At 44.4% G+C, this 21,826-nt stretch overlaps 1 protein-coding gene across 5 annotated transcripts in view; it reads left to right on the forward strand.

Moving 5' to 3' along the window:
• The first annotated feature begins 2,667 nt into the window (after window positions 1–2,667).
• ABAT (4-aminobutyrate aminotransferase) overlaps window positions 2,668–21,826 on the forward strand; it is a 59,198-nt gene continuing 40,039 nt past the window's right edge. The window contains exon 1 of one of the 5 annotated variants that reach the window (XM_063343490.1): window positions 2,668–2,688. The gene's annotated coding sequence lies outside the window, so the exon portion shown is untranslated. Of the gene's footprint in view, window positions 2,689–4,500; window positions 4,651–12,176; window positions 12,197–18,867; window positions 19,156–19,292; window positions 19,485–21,826 lie in introns of those variants that run through there. The other 4 variants (XM_063343487.1, XM_063343491.1, XM_063343489.1 and 1 more) reach the window with 4 other exon arrangements.

Below are 21,826 nucleotides of genomic sequence, written 5' to 3' on the forward strand. Positions count from 1 at the left end.
GATTTCTACTGCCTTTCATTTCAAGACCAATAAGCCAGTGGATTCCAACATCTTTCCTTAAGGAACCAATATAATACTTGCCTATCTCTAGTGGGGTAGCATAATGTGTTTGAATTATGAAATTGATTATTTTACAACAATAAAAGTTACTAGAGTCAATTTTGGAAAGACTTAAATGCACAATGACAATGACCTTGCAGTATTGCATGATTTTATGAACGTTCATTACGCTGTTTCTGAAGCACAGACCCATGTCTTGCTAGAGGTCTTAAATAGCATAAGGGGATAAAATAGCAAAGAGGATTATTGTACTTTTCCTAGTGCTATACAAGCAAATCATATTAATTACAAAATGGAAAAGTGAGAAATCCTGGAGAGAAAATGCTATTTCTTTAAACTTGCAGGGGGGGGTAAGGGTGGGGAGTGGGAGGTGATCCATAGTGGTCCTAGAGAGCAGCACAAGGAATTCCTGGAAACCCAGAGGAATTTGGAGGGGCAGTGGAATTCCTACAAAACTGAGGGAAATCCCAGAAAGTAGTGTGGGGGTTTTCCTGGAAAGCCAGGAATTGTGGAGTAGTGCAGTCCTATGCAGCTGTGTGGGGATTGTCAGGAAGCAGCACAGGGAACTCAGACTCCTGGGAAGCAATAGGGAAAATTCAGGAGCCCAAATGTCTAGGTAATTCATACAGTCATTAAATATTTATATTTTTTTTTCCTTAATGTCCTTTTATGTAGAGATACTGGCCTGTCAAAAGATGAAGATGCAAGTTGTAATGCTTATGGAGAAATAAAATGATAGATTCTTACAGACGGAATAAGGAAACAAGTCCCCAGTCTTATTCTGTCTGTGCAGATGGTGTATTTCTTGCATTGAGCAAAGTGTTTTCAGAAGCAACCTTTTTAGGTGGGCTGAGTTTTGGCTGCCCATCTTCAGAGCTCTAAGAGTGTGAGTCAAGTTCACGGGTTACTATGCTGTAGCTGAACCACAGTCTGTCCATCTGAACTATATACATGTTTTTCTCTCTGTTGGCTACAGGTGAATGTTTTATTTTGATATAAGAATAGGCAGCTGCCATAGAAGCAGTCCTGCTTTCACCCCCCTGTGCTTATTTAATACTCTAGTATATTTTGAATGTTTTCCCCTTCCATAGGGTTGGTTATAGCAATTTTTGCAATCTGAGTCAGATTTTTTGATTCCAAGAAAATCTAATTGCAAGTGTATTTCTCCATTGGATCCATGAGATCTAATCTAACTGACTCCCGTGATCCAGTACAAGGCCATCAGTAGAGTTTTGTTGCTGGGGGTGTAGAGAGCAGATGGACTGTTTTGATGGCAGTAGATAGTTGGGTCTGCTTTAGAGTTATATGAAACTGTACTCGTATCCCATGTGGCAGTGCATGGCATTTTAGCAAGCTGATTTATCTCAGTCATGTGCCTGAGGCTACAATTACCTGTAGTCAGTTGGCCAGAAGTGTTACAGCCAAATGCTGCTGGTGTGGAGGTGTGGTGGGTAGGAGTTGTGGTGCTGAGTGTTGGGTACAGAAAACTAAAGACAGCTTCTGAGACGTGGATGCTGAATTCCTGTGTATCTGCTCATTGTGAAATGTCAACAATAGCTGCCTGCCTTGTAAACTTGTAGAGATTTTTCAATCTGAAAGTAAATTGAGAATTATCCATTTAGTGCTTAGCAATATGTCTTTAAAATGCAGTTCAACTCCTGAGTGTGATTATGGTGTTCGTAACCTGAAAAATACGGTTGGCAGAAAAGAGCTTTCCTGTAGATTAATCCCAAAGGTTAGGGACCAAAAATTCTGTTAAGATCCACGTGACAAGAAATGGCAAATGAGGAAGGAGCAGAGTTAGGGAGTAAGTAATAATTCTCCATTTCTTCCTGCATTCTGAAACTTGTTTTTATTTATTTGAAGACGTTGTCAAGAGAGAAACTAATTATCATTAACCAGAAATAATCAGGCTCTAATCCTGAACGGGATCTGCTACAGCTGCTAGAAGGAAGGTGTTTCCTTTTGGATTCTTCTGTGTCTGGTTACAAATCCCTGCCCCTTCTTCACTTTCCCCTACCTTCTGAAGAGAAGATTGTACAATAGTTTTCATAGGAAAAAATATAAATTATTGATTAATATGCTGTTACCTAGAGAGTTACACCAGACTGACCCATTAAGCACAGTGTGATGTGCGTAGATAAAACAAAACAATGGAAGGAGACAAAAGAGGTCTTTGGAAGTTCAAGTCAAGTAGTGGGATTTGAAAATGAGCTACTTCTTGCTGCTGGGTTGTCATATGCTTTGGCATGTGACATAGGTCCAAAGGCTCCTGTTTTCTTACAGGCTTCGTCCTGCTTTTGTTTCACTCCTCCTGACCTGGACTTTCTGTGTGTCCTGTGTGTCTGTGCACGAGGCTGGTGCATTAACAGGGTAAAGCTTCATCTTGAAAAATCCTGCCTCTTCAGGCTGCCAACAGCGTGCTGTCAGATGTTTTGGTACGGCATGTTGCCTCAGAGTAAGATTTCTTCCAGCAGATGGCATAGGGGTTTCTTTTAACAATGCAGCACCCAAATGAAGTAACATACTATCTACGTATGTGTGTGTTTACAGATTGCTCACTGAAGCCAGTCCCAGTGGTGTCAGGAAGAGGAGGTACAAAGGAACATCCCCAGCTTTTTCAGCAAGGTGAGTGTGTTCTCTAAGTTCCTGCTTCCTTTGTATAAGGGATTTTCTTTTGTAATAGGGATAGTGACAGCAAACTGTAGTCTATGAAAATTCCCCTTATTTGATGGATTTTGTTCTCTCCAGTTGCTTACAATTAATAATGATTCTGAAAGAACAAGAGTCTTGTTTTATGTTCATATGCCTAGGACTTGAGCTGATCGGGCAATGAAAATAATACACTAGCACCAACTATAAAGAAATTAAGTTATTTGGAAAAGGAAGGAGGAGACAGAGTTTATTATGGGAATATATGATCCAAAAATGTCTTTCCAGTCTTTGAGTGCAGTTTGGTGCTAGCACAAGTGACTGTACCATGTAATCCCTTGGGAACTTGTCAAGTGGACCATCTCTCATTTCCTCACGAAACGTTGTTTTTCCCTTTGAATGCTGGGTATATTTGATAGTGAATCAGATAGTGGTAAGTAAGATGTTAATAATAATTAAAAAGTAACATTAACTGCTGCCTTAAAAATGAGGAAAAATATAGCTAAAGGTTAGGCAAGAAAGTTAACAGTGAGTTGGACAAAAGATACCGTGAGAAAAGTAGCGTTTACTGCTTTGTAATGGCCCAACTCCATTCCTACTGTGGGATATCAGTAGAAGGTTTACATTGTAGATTCATCAGAAGGGACACCAAGAAATTATGTGCTCTGTTTTCCTCTCAAAGCAGAATCATACTCATCTGACAGTCTTGATGAGTGTTTGTCTTGCTTCTTATTAAAGCCTCTCACGATAGAGATCTTGTATTTCTCCCAGTAATCTGTTCTAGCGCTTCATTATCCTTTCTGCTACAAAGGTTTTCTAAATGGTTAAACTGCTGCCTTTCTTGCAATTTTGGACCATTACATCTTTCTTATTGTAATAAACTGAGACAGATGTAAGAGTTCTACCCAGGATAAGTGGAAATGAAGAGGCATAGATGGCCCAGCCTTGAGAGATACATGCAGGAGCAGAGGGGTCCTATGATACCATCTGCAAATGGGTGGGTTTTGCAGCAAAAACAACAGCTTCAGCAGCTCAGAGCCCGCAGGGTTCTTGCCTTGCTTGTGTTCTGTTCAGCTCTCCTGTCTAGTTGCCTCCAGTTGCTTTGCCAGGATATCTGCTCCAGCATACTCCTTGGAGCCTTCAGTGGAGGCACTTGGGGGCTGAGCAGGGCCTGACAGCTCCTCTCTCTCGTCGCTAAGTGTGCATCCGTTATGGATCCCGGTGCAAGAATTCTTCTCTGAAGTCATCTGAAAGAGGAGAGGACGCCTGCACATTGGTCACAGGAGAGGGGCCTTTTGTTGGCCTTTTGCTAGACAAGTCTTAGGTTTTGAAGAAGACCAAGACCTTGAATGAGACCTAGAATTCTGTGAGATGAGAGTCAAAGCAGGATTCGACGTAGGGTGGGGGACCCGCACTGCAGGTGGCGTCTCAGGAGAGCGGAGCAGAGGGACAGAATGCCCCCCTGGCCACGCTGCTTTTGATGCAGCCCGGGATGCAGTTGGATTTCTGGGCTGCGAGCGCGCACTGCCGGCTCACGTTGAGCTTCTCATCCACCAACACCCCAAGTCGTTCTCAGGGTGCTCTCCATCCATTCTCCGCCGAGCCCGTATTTGTGCACGGCACTGCCCGGGGATGCCGTAGGACCCGGCGCTCCCTCCCTGTCGCGGCCCCTCCGGCGCCCTCCGCTCGCCCGGCGGGGACGGACCGGGGGTGCTGCCCCGCCCCGCCGGGGGCGAGCCCGAGCCGCGCGTCCCCATTGGCGGCGCCGGGTGCGGGGCTGCGGGCGGCGGCGCGGATTGGCTGCGGGCGGCGGGGCGGGTTGGCTGCGGGGCCGCGCAGGCAGCGGGCAGCGAGCGCGGGGTCCCGCGGCGCCCGGCCCAGCCACGCCCGGCGCCAGGGAGCGCGGCGGCCGGAAGAGACGGAGCCCCGCACCTCCCGGTGAGCGGCCGAACGCGCGGCGTCGGCGGACGGGGCGCCGGCAGCTCGGGGCGGGGGCGCCTGCGTGAGCCCCCCCTGGCGGGGTCTCGCTCCTGCCCGGCGAGCGGGACTCCCCGGCTGGGCTAGGATACCGCAGGCTGCCGGGCCCGGCGGCACCCCTCTCTCGCCGCCTCCATCCCCGCAGGCGGCAGTGCCCCTCCTGGCCGGGGATGCGGGGCAGCCGCGCGTCGCCCTGCCGCTCGGCGGGGAAGAAGGGCAGGCTGCCCCCGCCCGCCCCCTCTCTGATGCCCTTCCGGCTGCCAGGCGCCCCTCCATCGCGGTCCCCACGCCGAGGGCACCCCCGCAGCCGGTGGGGTGGCACAGGGGCTTCTCGGGGGACCGGCCGCGGCCCCTCGCCGGGCCAATGCGTTGGTGCGGGATGAATGGTGGGGGTGCGTGTGCCGCAGGGGGGGTGTTGGTGTCCTGGCTGCTTTCGGGGACGTTGGCATCCTCCGAGAGCCCTCTTGGGTTTTTTTTTGTCAGAGCTGAGCGTGGTTCTGTACTCCCCGGGTGCTCGGCAGGGCGCAGGCGGCAGCCATTCCCGAGGGATTCGGGGGAGCCATGCTGAACAAGAGGGTTTGTTGTTACCCGCGAGTTTCGTCGCATCAGGAGGCGGCGGGGAAGGCTGTGTGCCCCCGCAGCCTCCGCAGCGCTCGGGTCCGACAGACCCGCGGAAGGGAGAGGGGGAAGGAAGGGGATGCGAGGGCGCAAAACCCGTGAGAAAATACATGCGTGCCGTGGGGAGAACACGACTGGCCCTGCGGATAGCTCTCCCCTTCTTAATGTGTTGCATCCAGCTGAGTGGAAATCTTCAGTAATGATGTTTATGGAGGCCTGCTGCTGCACTTTCAGCTGAGATTCATCAGTTCTTTTCAGTTTCCTGTTCTCCAGCTAATGCCTGTGATGCAAAACCTGAGCCACTACCTCAGGCTTTACCTCCCTGTCTTCACTTCCCTTACCTTCATTTGTACTTTAAAGTAGCGTGTGGCTGTATAGCCAGAGCTTTGACTCTGTCTAGCTTAGATTTGCCTCTATGATTCTCTGTTTATAAAATGGAGTAAAGGGAACGATATGTAAAGAAACTGAACCATTGTGGGAGATTTCCAAGTAGTTTTGTAATCAGTAATGAACGTTCAGGCTTATAAAAATTGGATTTTGCCCTACCGTTCAAAGGCATGGCTCATGGATGTGGGCTCTTGAAAGAGTCTTGGCTCCTATAATTTGGGGCAAGGAATTCAGTAAAGAATGAAAGCCAACTGGTATAAAAAGAGGATACTAGTAGGGTTACCTACTGTAAGCTTTTCTGGAAGCTCTACACTAGGGAAATTGCCTGTTAAATCTTATTACAGTCTGGTGATTGTATTATAAATTGAATTGAGGACACTTTTTGCAGCTTTTGTTGCATTTATTTTTTTTTACTTCTTGGTCTTTCTGTCTACTTGAGTAGTGTGAGTGTTGGGCAAATTGTGTCTGTGGTCAGTTTGTCTTCTCTGACTGAGTTACATATGCAGGCTTGGAGGTCAGTGATTCAAAAGCTGAATCGTAGCTCATGGTACTAAAGCACAGCATCTGCAAAGAAGGATAATGTCTGGATGTCATAGTGTTTCTCATCCTTAGTGTTTAAAGCCCTTCACAAATGAGAGAAACATCACTGGACTGACCGTACAGATGGGGAAACTGAGATAGATACAGGGAAAGAAAGCTGTTGTTGCAAGTCACCTGCTGGGCAGCCTTTCGGACTTGGGTTCAGTGTTCAGGTCTTCTGCGTCTGCAGTCGGCCACTGCTCTGCCATTACACTGTGTTGTACCTCTTGGACAATCTGGAGTGCAAAAGACCGTGATGCAGACATCCCTAGATAACGGAGACCTGAGTCTATAAGGAGACAAGCCAACCACTTTTTTTCCATGGGGGAACAAAAAATGCAACAGAACTGGTTTCTCCAAAGCCCACCCCTTTAGTCTTCTGGGGAATAACAGGCTTAGAGGCATATTGCACTGTGAGGTGTCTTGTGCATTCAAATACAAAGTAAATGAAATAAGTGGATAAAATTGGATATTTATGCCCAGGAGGCAATAAGCAAGCACAGCATGCAAACAAACACCAGACATATCAGTAGGAGTCCTTCTGGCAGCTGTGCTGTCATTAGAAAAGGAAAATGTCCTGATCTGGGTTCTTTCAGAAGCAGAGAGGGATTAAGATGCACACAAGCCATGGTATATACATCCAAACCAGTTCTTGCTGTACCTGCCAGCATCTTAAGAGTTTTTCAGGTGGTTCCCCTTGCCCTGACTAGTTTGTACGGTGCTTAGCAGTGAAGCTTCAGAACAATTTGTACAATGCCTTGTATGCCCCACAGCTGCATTCATCAGCACTGACACACACTTTTACTATTGCTTAACTTCATGCCTCCAGTGATTATAACGTTAAGGTTGACAGAATTAGAAAGATGTGATCGAAGAAAAATTGGATCTGCTTCTTGGCTTCTGAGCCCTGTTTTATGCCTCTTTGTATTGAGAGTCCATTACAGAAGTACTTTTTAAAACTTTTAGCTGTTTCCAGTACAAATTAAGATTTACTTCCTTTTGTATCCAAATGGAAACAGCTTGTGGAAATGTCTCAGAAAAAAGGTCTATTTAGTGGCAGTACATATATGTACTCTATGGACTGTATAGCATTCATCGTTGGTTGTTTTGGTGAATTGGGTTGAATTGCTGGGTTTTTCTGATGAATCTCCTTTACTCTTGGCTTTGTCTTTGCCAGAGGGAGAAGAAGGGAATATGTCTTGATGGGGTAATTCTTAGATTTCATGTAAGACATTTCTCCTCTTTATTGTTTTTAAAGACCATTTTAATCCTTCTTGTATGTTGCAAATTGTCAATCTGTGTGCACCATTTTTGTTCAAGCGGGCTTTTCCAGCACTGCCTACTCTTCTTTTACAGTTCCTTACAAGCTCTTAAGAGTTTGTCAGGCATAATGGTAAGTCTGAATCAAATAGTGAGGTATCTTACAGCATTTGAAAGAGTATTAGAAAAGAGATGGATTCCATCAGAAGGAAAGCAGCTAGTTTTGACTTGTAGGAAGCTGTGGAAGTATAGGTAAGTAATGCAAAAATGACACATGAGGAGCACTCCAGCTTAAAGACCATCAATACACTACACAGATAATTATCAATGTGGGCCTATCACCGATAGAAGGATGGATACGCTTTAAAAATTATGTAACAGATTTCTTTCAGGAGGCTGAAAACACCCTATTCCCATTCCAGACTGATCTTCTTTCAAATTCCTTTTCTTTATGAACAGGAGAGGTTGCCGTAGGGGTCAGAGCTGCTACCAACTTAAAGTAGATAATTCTGCCAGCCACTGCTCTGTGGCTTGAAAGCCATACACCTCTGCCTTCTCTTTGTTTCTGATTTTTTTTTAATCTATTTTATCAGATCACAGCCCTGTTTCCTGAAATGACGGCTATGGGCCAGGAAAACAGTGATATTTTCTTAGCCATATGGTGTTTGTGCAAAAATAACAGTGTGCTGGGGGTTTTCCAAAGCATGCAAAGTGTATAAAACAGAGAATATTGTCCTAAACTGTTTCTGTGGCTTTCAGACTCTTCTCTGATCTGTGGGAGTAGGGTTCTGTACTGTGTCCTTGTGTTAGATCGTTTGCCTTTCCTTTTGCAAAATATTTTACTGTTCATTTCCCATCTCTTAGTTAGCCAGATAGTAGAAATTCAGCAGAAGAATCAGGTAGAAACCTTGGTTATGTATTGCAGTCTTGGTTATATGGAAGAAGAAGGTTGTCTCTCTTGCTGTCCAATGGAGGCACTTCTATTTGCAGCAGAGAGAACATTTTCAAAGAGTATGATTTTCTTTTGAAAAGAAATCCCATTTTTTGCAGCATGAAGTGCATGTTCTTCTGTCCGAGTTTATGGATTTGGAGTATTTTTTGCGTTTGTGCGTGGCAGCTTCTACAGTTGTAAATTCTGTTGAAGAAATGAACACGTGTTCTAGCTTGGGCTGGATAGTCGTTTAATTATTTTAGTGCACCAGCTAGCAGCTGATCTCACTAGCTGCCTTTGTGAAGCTATATTGCAGTCGCTTCTGAAGGTGTACTTCTGAAAGCTTGACACCTGCAGTGTCAAGGACACAGGTCTGCTCTAGTGATGAGGTCTGCCCTTACAGTTTTTGAAAAAATGATAAAGCTGCACTGTGCTGGTTGATGTGAGAAAGCACTAAAACCACTCAACTAAAAGTAGTGCCTTCAGTAAGCGAACCCTGCCAGCTTGAAGAAAAGGGCCAGGAATGTGAACTTAGTTATTCAGACTTAAGTGATTCCCCTTTATATTGTCTACTGCAATTACTTTAGTGAATCTCTCTCAGTTTTAATGCAGGAAAAAAAGCATTTGTGTAGATGAGTGCTTATATTGTACTGTATCAAGCTCTTATTTTGGCCTCCGGCTGAAAGGCAGTGTACTAGATAACTCTTTCTGTGGCAACATATAAGGTACTTTGAAGGCAATAAAGCTTCAGACTTGGTGAATTTCCCATTTAGATTTTATGATTTCACTGAAATACAACTCAGAATTGGCAGGGAGCGGAGGTCTCTAAGAAGAGTTTATCTTCTTGTGACTCTTGTGAAACTCAGTAGTTTAAAAATTAAAATCTAATTCAGATGGTGTTTCTGGGGGCAGTTTAGAGTAATGCAGCTTGCTGAAGATTTCATATAAAAAGTCAGTATGCCTCAAGTACACTCCATGTGACAGGATGAAGTGTGAAACTGCTCTTTTAGCTGTACTGCTGTAATTCTGAGAGTAAAACTACTTCTAAACCTGTCTCGAGTTTTCCTTATCTCAAACACTTTAAAACATACCTTCTTCTGGATGAAATTTTCCTTGCCATCCCCAAGCAAAATTCAGTTTTAATTCTACAAGTGAAAATACATTGCTTTGCAACCGTTGTACCCATATATAATTCTATTTTACATAGCAATGCACTCAGAATGCCTGGAGTTTGAAACCTGGCATAATTCAAGTACTTTTTTTTTTTTCCTTTAATACGTTCTTAGCTAGGTCTGGGGCAGGAAATTGGCTGGAGAACAGCAAAGAGACCAAGTGATCACTCTTTGAGCAATTCTTACCTGGCACCTGCTAAAATACAGTAGTGGAATCCAATTTAGCCCGTCTGGGCAGGGGCGAGCAGTCTTTTTTGTGGTGGGGGACCCAAAACTGGACACAGTACTCGAGGTAGGGCCTCACCAGTGCCAAGCACAGCTGTTCCTTAGCCATGGAAGGAGACGTTTTATGTGGAAGAAACCTGTGCATGCTTGCTTTGGTTTGTAGCACGTTCCTATTTTATACTGACTCCCTTACAATACTTTTCACTGCATCAGCCAAGAGGTTCTGATTCAGGTTCCCGTGTCAAACTGACACTCGTTCCCTGCTGACAGCGCTTTCACAGCTGTATCGGCCATGTTGGTGAGGATGGATCCTGGCGTCAGGATCAGAGTGGCTGTCTCCCATTTCCTTTCACCTCTTTGGCCATCTGCATGTGAAGGGCACCAGATTTTTCTTTCCTGAAGCCTTTTAGCTTGCCCCCCTTGACATATTCTCCATTTCTACTGCCTTCCCACATAGCCTTCCAACCCTTGCGTTTACTGTCTCAGATCTGTTCTAAGGACTCTTAGCCCTACCTTTCAGCTCTAGAACTAGATGCTTTTGACTAGAAGGCCATTATAGCTCTGTAGGAGGTATAGCAGATCATATGCTAGCCTCTTGGATAAAAGACCTGCTTATGTGGAAAGTGATGCTGGAAGGTGGACAGGGTAAATGGAAAGAGAAAGCGAGGAGAGGGGCTCTTCTGCCAGCAATCTGAGCAGGCATCTTGGTGCACAGGTTATTTGTGGGTCGGTTTGGTGGCTAGAAAGCACTGTGATAGATTTAGGGTGTGGAAGAGTGTTACCAAAGAATGTGGATTTCCAGCACAAGTTTTTCTTTCTAGTTTGTTGGGAAGGTGGGTGTTTTGAGGGCTTTTATTTTTTCCTCCCCTTGTAACCTTGGTTTCGTCACTGGTTTCTCACAGACCAAAACCGTGGGTGTTGGGAAGAGACATAACTTAATGATGATGTTTTCATGATGTCCTATTTTTGATGTTTGGCTCAATTTTAAAGTATCCAGCTTCCATCTATAAGCCTTGCACCAGGCAAAGCACAAGGCAGCAAGCTGTTCATGGAAATAGGTACCCTAGTGCTGGATGATTTCATGCTAGCTGTCCTGCCTGTAATCTTGGTATTAAATCACCCCTTCCTCTTCCTCCTTCCTACCCAACAAATGAACAACCAAACCTACAGACTTTTTCACAAGAGATGTCACCTCTTGCCCTCCAGCATTTTTCCTTTCTGAATGAAGCAAAGCAAGAATATAGGCTTGCAGAAGCCACTGAGGAAAACAGGAAAAAAAAAAGTAATTTTCAGGGAAAGGAAAGAATAATAACCCTCATTTGTATTTGTATAGCATCGTGCTCAATCTTGATTGAAGACTTTGAACATTGCAACAGCATGCCAATTTTGGCTGCTTCTTTTAGCAAAGGATAGAGTGTGCGGAGGTTCTTGGCAGCATCCCTTGACAGTAAACACAACTGAAATAAAATCATGTGTTTTAAATTGGTCTGGAAATAATACAAAAATGTGAATAAATAGTGTAAATAACATAAAAATTAAGTATTTTAAATAAGTTTGGAGTAACTTATTAGCAGTCATATTTTTTATTTGTGTTATGTTTCCTCTAAATCTGTCTGTCAGCCTTTCTTCACGTGAGATGCCAAATAGTGGGAACGAGCCATCCTGTTCTTCTCTGCCACCTGTCTTTCTACATCTGGCATGAATGATGTGTTTTTTGCCAGGTGCTTGCCTAATAGTAGTGTTGTGATGTACTCCAAAAAAAATGAGGACACTGGGAGCAGAACGGAGGGAGTAAGTTTGTATTGAAGCATTTTTAACAGCTCACTGTGTAAATCTGATGATGTAAATTATTACCTCAGTGGGAATTGGAGAGTATGGCAGGTTAAAAAGCTGTTTGGAAGCCAAAACAAACTGCTGTGGCATGACAGGACAGATTTCAGGCAGAAGATGCTTCCTGGCACCATGCCAGAGCATAATCCGACCACAGAATGCTGCAGACAGGCTAGAGGCCATGACTTCTGCATCCGTACTGATTCCATCATTTCAGGCGAAGCACGCTGCTGAGAGTGCTGACAGCGACGGTCCGCAGACAGCAGGCATGAGGCATGTATTTTCCTTCTAACGACCATGCTGCCATCCACCCCAATGTTCTCCCATCCTGGCTCCAATATAAAGCAAGCCTTGTTTTTTGCTCCGCAGCTATTGCTGCAATGCAGCTTGTTGGAGAGGGAAATAGGATTACACAATCAGAGTGTGCTGGTGGAGGTAGGAAAGCAGAGGATGAGCTTGGCTCAGATAAAGTCCACGCACCTTGTTTGCAGTGCAGTTTTCCCAGGTAATGGAGTTACGGGGGCGAAAATCTTCGGTTTGTTGCATGGTTTGGGCAGCGGGTATTGTAAGTGGCTGACGTAACTGGTGTAATGTGATGCTTCTGCCTTGGCTGTTGTAAAAAACAGCTGAAGAAAAGCATAAAAAGGGCCGGCTTGTGTTATTGAGAGAGGGGGTAGAGGCAAGTGGAGATAATGACAAACAGTGCTAGGGGCTGGATTCATGATGTTATGGGGCCTTTGACTGGGAAGAACTTTCATGATCCCTGCAACCATCCATGCATTGCATTAACTATAGCTAACAAGTCTTGTTGTGCTTTTTTTCTTACAATTATGAAATCCAAAATGCCAGTTCTTTTAAAAGTGTCTTTTAGAGGTAGCAGGAGATCAGTGACTACTTGCTTAAGTTCTCGTCAGTAATCTCTATTTTTCCTTGGCCAAGAAGGTGGTTGGAAAATACCCCTTCTGATGCAACCTATAAGATTCCCGGTGTTAATTTATTCATAAAAATTGGGCCATTACATGATCATGAATGAGTTCAGAGTTTGTTCTTTTGCTTCTCTGTAGATTTTTGTGTAGTGGGCGTTCATTCGGTTAAAACAATGGGACTGATGCTGAACATGGGTTTGTGGGTAGGTGACGTTTCAACAGTGAGTCAAGCGTTGCGGCTACTCTGATTTGTCCTCTTGTTCCTCACGCTGCTTGCTTATTTGCTTTCACTGGTGTACTTTGTTTTCCCTGGGCTGAACTTGTGACTACACTGGATGCTGTGAACGGTTTGGTGATGTCTCTTCTCCGAACTGGGAATCTTTTTGGTGTGGATGCGAGGCTGAGCCATGCAGGTGACAGGAGACCTAGATGAAAGTGGAGCTCTTCAGAAAAGAGGCTGAGAAGATACTACTACCCTTGCAAACCCAAGGTTGATTGGGTGATGCCATACATTATTTCTGGGTGCAACTCTTGCATAAAGTGTATTTTCTTTGCAGAAAATACGCAGGGAAAATCATGTTCCAGAGTGATCTGATAAGTGGTAGGAAACGGCTCACAAGTTTGGTTTTATTGTTCTGAATGGAAAAGGGAGGAGAAAGGAACTGTTGTTACGTCTGGTCAAAATCCATATGCAGCCTTGCATAACTGATCCTCTGCTCTGGCTGGTAAGCAAGCTTTGCAGGCTTGCAGCCGCATTCCTCTTGTCTGTTGCAAAACTTCAGTTTCTCATTATCTTTCAGCTACTGTCACTAGCTAACAGCAAAAAGGGAAAAGGGGCAGTTTGGGTTAATACTGACACAGTGCTTCTAAAGGCCAACAAAGCACGTGATTTAGTAACTTCTAGGAAGAATTATCTGATTACTGATAAATCCTGCAGTTGCATCCATTTGGTGAAACCCTGATTTTATGAAGAAGAAAAATTTGCCTTTTTTATTTTTCTGAGCTGCTATGACAGTGCTCTCTTGGAGCCTCTTGAGAGGGAGAGGTCAAGTACCACTGAAGGAGGATGGAGGACAGTACTCTGAAGGGAAGTGCTCTGCTGTCCCATTGCTCTAGCACTGCTTACTTTCATGAGCTATCCTTAGAAAGATAAATATTTTCCTTAAAAGATTTTGTTAAATAAGTAAACAAGCTGGTTAACCTAACTACTAGCTCCTTATTCCATACTGATATACTCACCCTGGAGTAACTTGGGAGAGCTGCTTAAAAGTACACTGGCAATAGGCTTACCTTGATCTCTTTGATACAGCAGTCATTCCTAGTGTTTATTAGTGCTTTTGTGGCAATATTGTAGTTACAGAGGCAGGCCTGTCTGACAGTACAAAAAGGGAGAGTAGCTGCTGCCCTGTGCCATTGGACATCTTGTATTAAGATGCCTTTCTCTGCCCTTGTTGCAACATTTTTGTGGTATTTGACAGAAAGTGCAATCCCTACCTGTCCCACCACGCTAAGGCTAGTGGTGTTGCCAGCTAATTTGTCACTTAATATTCATTGTTACAGCCTATATTTGCATGATATTTCCTTGCAGCACCCGTGGATGTTCCTCATGGGATATTTGCGTAGCTGCAGGATGTCCACTGTCTCGCTTGGTTGCTGGAAGTGAGTAGAGCCAGCACAGAGCTGCTCTGAAACGGCTGGTGTGGGAGGTGAGGTGTGCGGCACTGACGCTGGCTGGCGGTGGCGTGGACACTGGCTTCAGGTGCTTCTTGCAAGGTTTCAAAACATGCTTGGAGCATGGGTGCAAGTAGATATTCCAGAAAAAGTTCTCTCCCAAATCCTTAAAAATCAGTTGTTTCCCATTCCTGCTTTTAGCCTGTCCATAATTCCAGTGCATTGGGCCTTCTCCTTTAGGAAGTGGATGTGGCGGGTATCTTCTGTGATTCCAAAGCAGCTGGCATAATATCCTGCGTTTGTGTCCCCCACTCCCAGTTCGTGCAGCGTCTCTGAGCACTGCAGTTACACGAGGGTTCCTTCAACAGTTTCTTGATTCCAGGTCCCTCTTCTCTGACCCCAGCAACTAAGCTGGACTTGCTCAACTCATAATAGAAGCTTTTAAAAAGATTTGCCTAGTACTAGCAGCCTTCTCAAAACTGTCCAACACTTTTTAACTACCTAAATGTGATGTACAGAATCTTCGCATTCATGTGATTCGTGGCTTTTATGTACCAGACTGAAAAACCAGCGCTCGGTCTCTTGTGTGGGTGTCAGTGTTATCGTGGAAGTAGAGGGTGCAGTACAGAGGTACCTTGGTGAGACTTTACCACTGAGTTTAGCCATTAGCACACTTTGTGGGGTCTAATTTACCTCCTCAAATTCGTGTCCAGGTATTTAGTACTTGTGTGAAATGTTGTAATGCAGCAGCTTTATTATTTTTGTCAAGGAGACAATATATAAGGCATAAATAAGCAACATTTATGTAGTAACCGTGTGTGTTTTTTCCCTAGTGGGTAACTTTCAGATTTTGATAATCTTCAGTGAATCTTCCAGTTACCAGTTTTTCTACCTTGTTTTTAATTCAACAGAGTGATTTGTCTCATTCATGACAGTTTTGTGAATGGGACCACTTGAGAAATTTGTATTTTGTTGAATCAGATTGGCACTAGTTTTCTTGTCCATCTGGAGCTCAAAAATAATCTTCAAAACATACTAGGGAATTTAGCCACACAGTCTATCAATTAACACTGTGTATGTATCTATGTTCCCTAAACTGTTTTGAAAACTGCCCAACTGCTGTTCTGTTTTTAACCTGTTGCCTGCATAAACACGCAATAATAGGACTTTTGAATAGTATGAATTCATAGTAGTTGTGCTTAATTCCTATATCCCTTTCCTTCTCCTCCTTCCGAATGTGAAGTTCTCATGTTTAATGGGAATTAAAGTAGTTGTCGTCTAAAGAACAGAGGGGCGGGATCCTGCTCTCCCTGTGTCAGTGTAAGTTATACCAGTTACTGACTTATAAGAAACGCAGGTGCAGTTCAGGTTTGCCCTTGCACACATGCAGGCTCTGCTTTTTTTTTTGCTTTTTTTTTTTTTTTTTTTTTTTTTTTTTTTTTTTGAAACTGAGCATCTGCCCACCAAAAGAAATCCCTGGATGTTAGTGGTATTGATTGCGGTGAATTCCACTCTGTTCATGTGGCTTTTTGCGTATTTCAAAGAAGAGAAAAACTATCTCTGTATGCTTAGCATAATGTTATTGAATGTGCAAGGCTAGAAAAGCAGTCTTTGGAGTAGCTGCAGGTTGGAAAAGCTGCAGAGTGCTGGGTTTCCTGCAAAGCTAAGCAATACCAGTCTTTCTGTTTATTTTCTGTTTTGCCCTGCATGATAATCGTCTGCATACAAATAAGATTCTTATCCTTGTGTCTGCAAACTATTTGCTCAGATTTTTGTAGTTAACTTGGGGTCAACATTTACTTTGTGTTTTCTTCCAACTGCGTTGAAAGATATTATTCTTTTTTAATATATTCTAAAATGAACCTAGAAATTACTGTTACTGGTACCTAAAAGTTGATTTGACTCTCCAGCTAGTGCTTTATTCCTTCTCTGAACATGGCAAGCCCTTAAGAGGGGTGTTGCTTTTCCTCTTTGTGCAAGTTTGGGGTCCTGAGTCCCTGCTTTTTAGTCCTGTAGCAACTCCATTTTTTGAAGGAGGACTAGGGCTTGGTGCTGAGTATCCTGGTGTGCCTTGCCCTCTGCTTTGTGATGCTAATGTGTTTTGTTCTCATTTCTTGCGGGCGTAGATGACGCTTAGGATTTTGACATTTTGTCTCTAGCCTAGAACTGCTATTTCTGGATACTGAATTTTTCTAAAGTACTGTATCTCTGTGTTGTTTGAAATGCTTTGTTTTTCCTAACAAATTCTAGCAGATGCTTTCTAGAGTGTGAGGCAGGGATTAAGGAGAGCTAAAGAGTTGCTTCTGGAGGAATTTGCCATCATTTGCAGTGAAATCCAGCAGTTGATAACATAGTTAAACCTTCTAATATTTTCCATAAAAGCAAAATATCCTTTATACTAACCTTGTACTTTCACTTGGTCTTGTGGACCAGCCTGGCCAGAATCTGATCCCCATTTTGCCTCATATCATCATAATATATTTCAGAAGGTTGTATATAGTATTGATTCATAAAAATATATGCCATCTGTAACAGCAAGAATTTATGTCCTACCTAGGAAGTGACAGCTCAGTGTCAAGCTGCTTGATGCAAGAGCTAAAACAAACAAAAAAAAAATTCCACTACAAATAAAAGTTTACTACTGAATTATTCTCTCTCTGGAGGATGAGTTTGCAAGCAGTTGGACGTGACATAGCTTAGCATGATGGGGCACAATACTGACTGGAGTCTCTAGGTGATGTTGTCATATAAATTGTTAGCACCGCTGTAGCACTTCACAGTAAGAAGTACTTTTCATACAAGATAATTTTGTTTAATGGGTTTAGCCTCACATCATGTAAGGTAGCACTCAGCAGATGCACAAGAATTTCTTTGCCATACCTCAGTCTCCCCGGAGTGCACCCTTAGGAGCTGTGATCCTGATTATCCACTGAATAAGTGTCATAATAAATCACTGATACAGAGCATTGCCTTTGAATCCAGTGTTTTATATGTGGAGAGCGTAAAAAACCTACAACTTTTCTCAGTCCTTCCCCCTCGACTTTGTGATGTGTCCCTGTGCTAGCCATCTGTCTGAATAGGATTATTGCACTTTCTGTGGTAGATTAGCTAGTTAACAAATTCAATTTCGAGTCAGCCATTTGTTTTACTGTCTGGCAACTGGTATAGGCCAGTTTAAATATGTCATTTACAGTCTGTGTATGTAATTAATAACAGATTTTAAATTATGAAGAAGGTGAGGGATCAGCTTCAGTCTTTAATTTGGATCGAATCAACAGCTTGTTACTTAGCAGTAGTATGGTATCTGTTTTATAAATGACTGCAGCCTGGGCTCCTCTCTTGACAGCTGCTAATACTCGCATGGGATCCAGGCCACAGTCTTATGGTGAAGGAGAAGGGAACCGAAACAGAGTTAGCCACGCCTGATTCCCTTCCTTATTGGTGTTAACAGCATTTTCATTAGCAGTTTGTCTGGATGGTGATCAATTGTTCATTTGGTGTAGAAGAGCTCTGGAGAGCAGCATGGTGCCTTTAAACCACGTGCTTGGGCAATGGATATAAGTTGGTTGTGTGGATGCTGCCATCGCATCCGTGGGTGTGTGAATTATCTGTGTTGGGATAATGTTACAATGGAGAAAGACTGCAGACAGTGTTTGGTCTACCTGAATGACTTTCTGTCCCTTGTTGTTCCTGTATTAGCACAGTAATCATCACAACATCCACCCAACTGAACAAATACTCCTGCTGTTACTGCACTGAGAGAAGGAGGAAGAAGAAAGCGTGGTGTTGTAATAGCAGTGTGAACTGGAGTCACAAAATTGCCAGGGACCTTAGCCGCTTCCTATAAGCACTGCATCTTCCATCTTTGTCACTTGCTTCTGATATCTGTCCTTCCCTCTGTCTGTCGTAGACCCTTGCGCCGCACTGTGCTGGTGCTGAGCTGAGGCAGCAAGAGTCTTGGGCTGGCTCTGGTTCTCAAGGACCAGGCTGCTCACTTGTCTCCCTCCTTGTAACACATGGGTCAAGCGCTTGGGTTGCAGCCCCTCAGGCAGCCTTCAGACCCCGCGCTTAGCAAAGCGTCCTGCTGAAACGTCGCATCCCGCAGCTGGAGCCTATAGGAGACAGGGCATAAAGCGGGTCCCGCAGCTGGGATCTGGCCCCTGGCTCCCTGCCTGTTGTGGGGCATGGAGCACCCCCTCCTTGGCTCAATTCCTTCTGATGCCGTGATTACTGAAGTGGGTAAGTCACCATCTTGCTTGTAATAATTACAGATTTCCTCTGCGATTTTTCACTCGTCGGTTACCACAGCAACCGTGCAGTGGCTCGGCTGAAACGCTGTCACAGGGATTTAAATCTGAAGCGGATCAGCCTTTTCCTGCACTCTGGCGCATCTTCCCTCTTGCCCCCCGGCGCCATGGCAACCTGGCGATGGCATCCATGCCTCCGCCATGGCACCCTGTCCACGGGCCTTAAGGGATGCTGCGGCCAAGCTGCTGCTGTTATTCTCCGTGCATATCCACGTCCCTCCATTCCCGGTCTCACACAGTGCGTGGCGGGGGGTGGCCTTAGGATGCGTGCTGGCTGTTGGACAGCCTGCACACCACCTGAAGGAACTGAGCCGATCCAAGGTTATTTTCTGACAGCTGTGTGCCCGGGTTTGCAAACCAGGGTAAAATGCCTGGTTTTAAGGACAAAACCTGTTCTTCAGCTTCCACGGTTCTTGAAAACTAAGGGGCCATTTCAAACATTAATACAGGCTGGCTCTGCATCTTGGGGAATTTTGTTTTCAGAAACGTACTGAGGAGGCATTCAGGTGAACTTGGAGTGCCAGGGGCCCGAGCTGATGAGCTACACCCACGTGCCAGAGGTATGGGAGCAGCAAGGGGCAGAGCTGGCTGATCTCGGTTTGGGTTGGCTATGTCTCCGCTGGCTTTGGCCAAGCACGGGGTATTGCTTGCGGGAGCGGGTTTCATTAACCTTCATTAACTGGGGCATTCTCCCCAGCTCAGCTGCAGCGTGGCAGTGTGGGATTTCCTGCGGGTGATGCCGGTCCTCGCTGCCGGCAGTCACGAGCGGCTGCTGGAGGGAGCTGGCAGCAATGGCATTCCTCAGGGATGCAGCTGGCAGCAGCCTACTCTGAGGTGAAGGAGAGCGCGGCGTTTCCAGCCGGCTGCGGGGAGTTCTTATCCCGGTCCCGTAAGTGCCTGTGTCTGTGTGCGGCAGGGGTTAGCACAGCCTCCGGCTGAGCCTGCAAGGGCTGCGCTCCCCTGCTTTCTGCTCAGAGCTGAATGCGTGGTTGTGTGTGTGTGTGCAGGCATGTGCCATGTTAAAACGTCCCTGTTGTGGATACGCGTGGTTAGCTGTTCCCCGGGTTGTTTGCTGGACTCCTTGTAAAATCTCCTGCATGCTTCTGCTTTTCTGTGTTTTCAGCTGAAATGGGGGTCACCTTGAGAAACCTGAGCGCTCGCTCCCCTTTAAGAGGTTTCCCTTGGTTTGGTGCTGGCTGCCTCCAAGTGAGCTATTTTATGACTTCAGGAAGCAGAAGAATAAAATTTTGCTTTTACAGTACATTTTTTTTGATGCTATTTATCTACCTATTTTCATGACCTCTGAGGAGGCAGTGGTAGGATGCTGAGGAATGAAATCTTATGAGGAATATAACTGAATTTCCTTGGAGGAAGCTCCACTTGAGGTTATTTTGCAAAATGTTATTTTTTTACAAAACTACGGAGCATTTGTGGAGCAAGTAATCTGAAAAGCATGGCTGTGTCATAATTTAAACTGTTTAACCTGTTCAGAGCTGGACTCTTTTGGAGTGGGAAATGTGTGGAAATTAGCAGGTGTGGTTTGGATATGTTGTTGTTACCTGCATTTAAAATAATGGATTCAAAATATGCAGGCTTGAAGAGAGGTTCTTATGGGTAGCTCACTAGTGAAGTCCACTGAAATATCAAAGAGCAGGTTTTTTTCAATGGGAACTATTAAGGAATAACAAAATAAAAAAAATATATTTTTTTTCAGCTAGCATCACTTTAGTTGTGCTTGTTTTTTACCAACATTTATGTACAGTTATGCCATTTATGTACAGTTATGCCATTTATGAGGTATTTTTAGCTGTGGATCGGGAACTTGCCCAATTTCTAACAGATGGTTTTTAGACCCCATTTTTTCTTTTCTTGAGACAACATATTTCTTTCACAGGGAGGGTGTGGGCGCATCTCATCCCAGCTTAGCCGTTCCAGTAGTTCTTGAATCAAAAATGAGCTGCTCAAAAGTTTAGTGTGTGACCTGAATCCTAGTGTGCCATATCCCCACCTGGTTTTATTCATTAGATTATAGACCAGGAGTCTTCTTGGTCCAGTATTTGTTGGAGAGAGGGAAAACGAAGATAAGAGCAGAAAGGTTATCTATTATTATTATAAGAAAAAAAGTTGTATTCATATCCAGCCACCAAACCCTGCTTAGAAGACATCTAAGGAGGAGCACCTGGACCCAAGTGTAATTACCCTTCTGGCTGTAGGTAAGTTTTAAAACTTGATGGAAGGACTGAGGGTTTCTGTTCTAGCTTCACTTAGTCTGGATTCAGCTCTGCCCTGGCTGTTGGTCTCATTAGGCACGTGGGTATTGCCGTGTCATGGTGGACACTCTACAGTGCTTTCAAGCTATAGACATGAGGTTTTGTCTCATGCGTTGCATCTTGCTTTGGGCTGTTGCTACAGTTTTTAGAACAGACTGACTTAAATGCCAGTCAGATAAGATAGCTGTGCAAAAAGCCACTTTATTTGGTAAGACTTATACTGTCGGGTGCAATATTTACTGTTCTGTCAAGACTTGAAAGACAAAACCAGTCTCCCCATTTCTGTTCTTCTGAAGACTGGTGGGAGGGTTTGATCCTGTTGGTGTCAATAAATAAATAAGCAACCATGAATAACAGACACTTGAGCTTTCCTTGTAACTATGACAACTGTGTCCTTGACAACTTAAGTACAATCATGGAGTTTCCAATTACATCCTGTTTTACACAAAGCCGTGAAGGTTATTAGAGGAATAAACAGCAAAAGCAACTGTCAGCTTGTGAAGTGTTCTATGGCAAAATCCATTGGGATGGTAGATAGACGTTTCCATTTGCAGGTAGCTGTTGCTTGTTTTGTTGTTGGTTTTGCTCGGTGGGAAGCGCCTTGGTGAGCTGTGCTTTCCAAGGACAAACTCGCCATTCCTTGGTAAGAGTCACTCTTCACGCTGACTTTCTCAGCTGCTGCCTGATGTTGTGGGGTCCTTGTAACCACTTTTGCTTTTGAAGTATGAGGCTGTGACCTTTGATTGACCAAGTTGGGTGAGGAGCAGCTTGTTTCTCTTTTGTGCACCATCTCATGAGGATGGTGCTAGGTACTGTTCTTCCTGAAGTCAAGGGTTTTAGCTCTGTGCTGGGATTATGTAGATGCTGGATGGAAAAATCTAATGCCAACCTTATACGAACACTATGTGTAAATCTTCTTGCAACTCCCTCTTAACAGGACTTTACTATTCCTGTGATAATT

This window comes from Chroicocephalus ridibundus, chromosome 8 (assembly GCF_963924245.1).
Source record: "Chroicocephalus ridibundus chromosome 8, bChrRid1.1, whole genome shotgun sequence".
In the NCBI taxonomy this organism is placed as follows: Eukaryota; Metazoa; Chordata; class Aves; order Charadriiformes; family Laridae; genus Chroicocephalus; species Chroicocephalus ridibundus.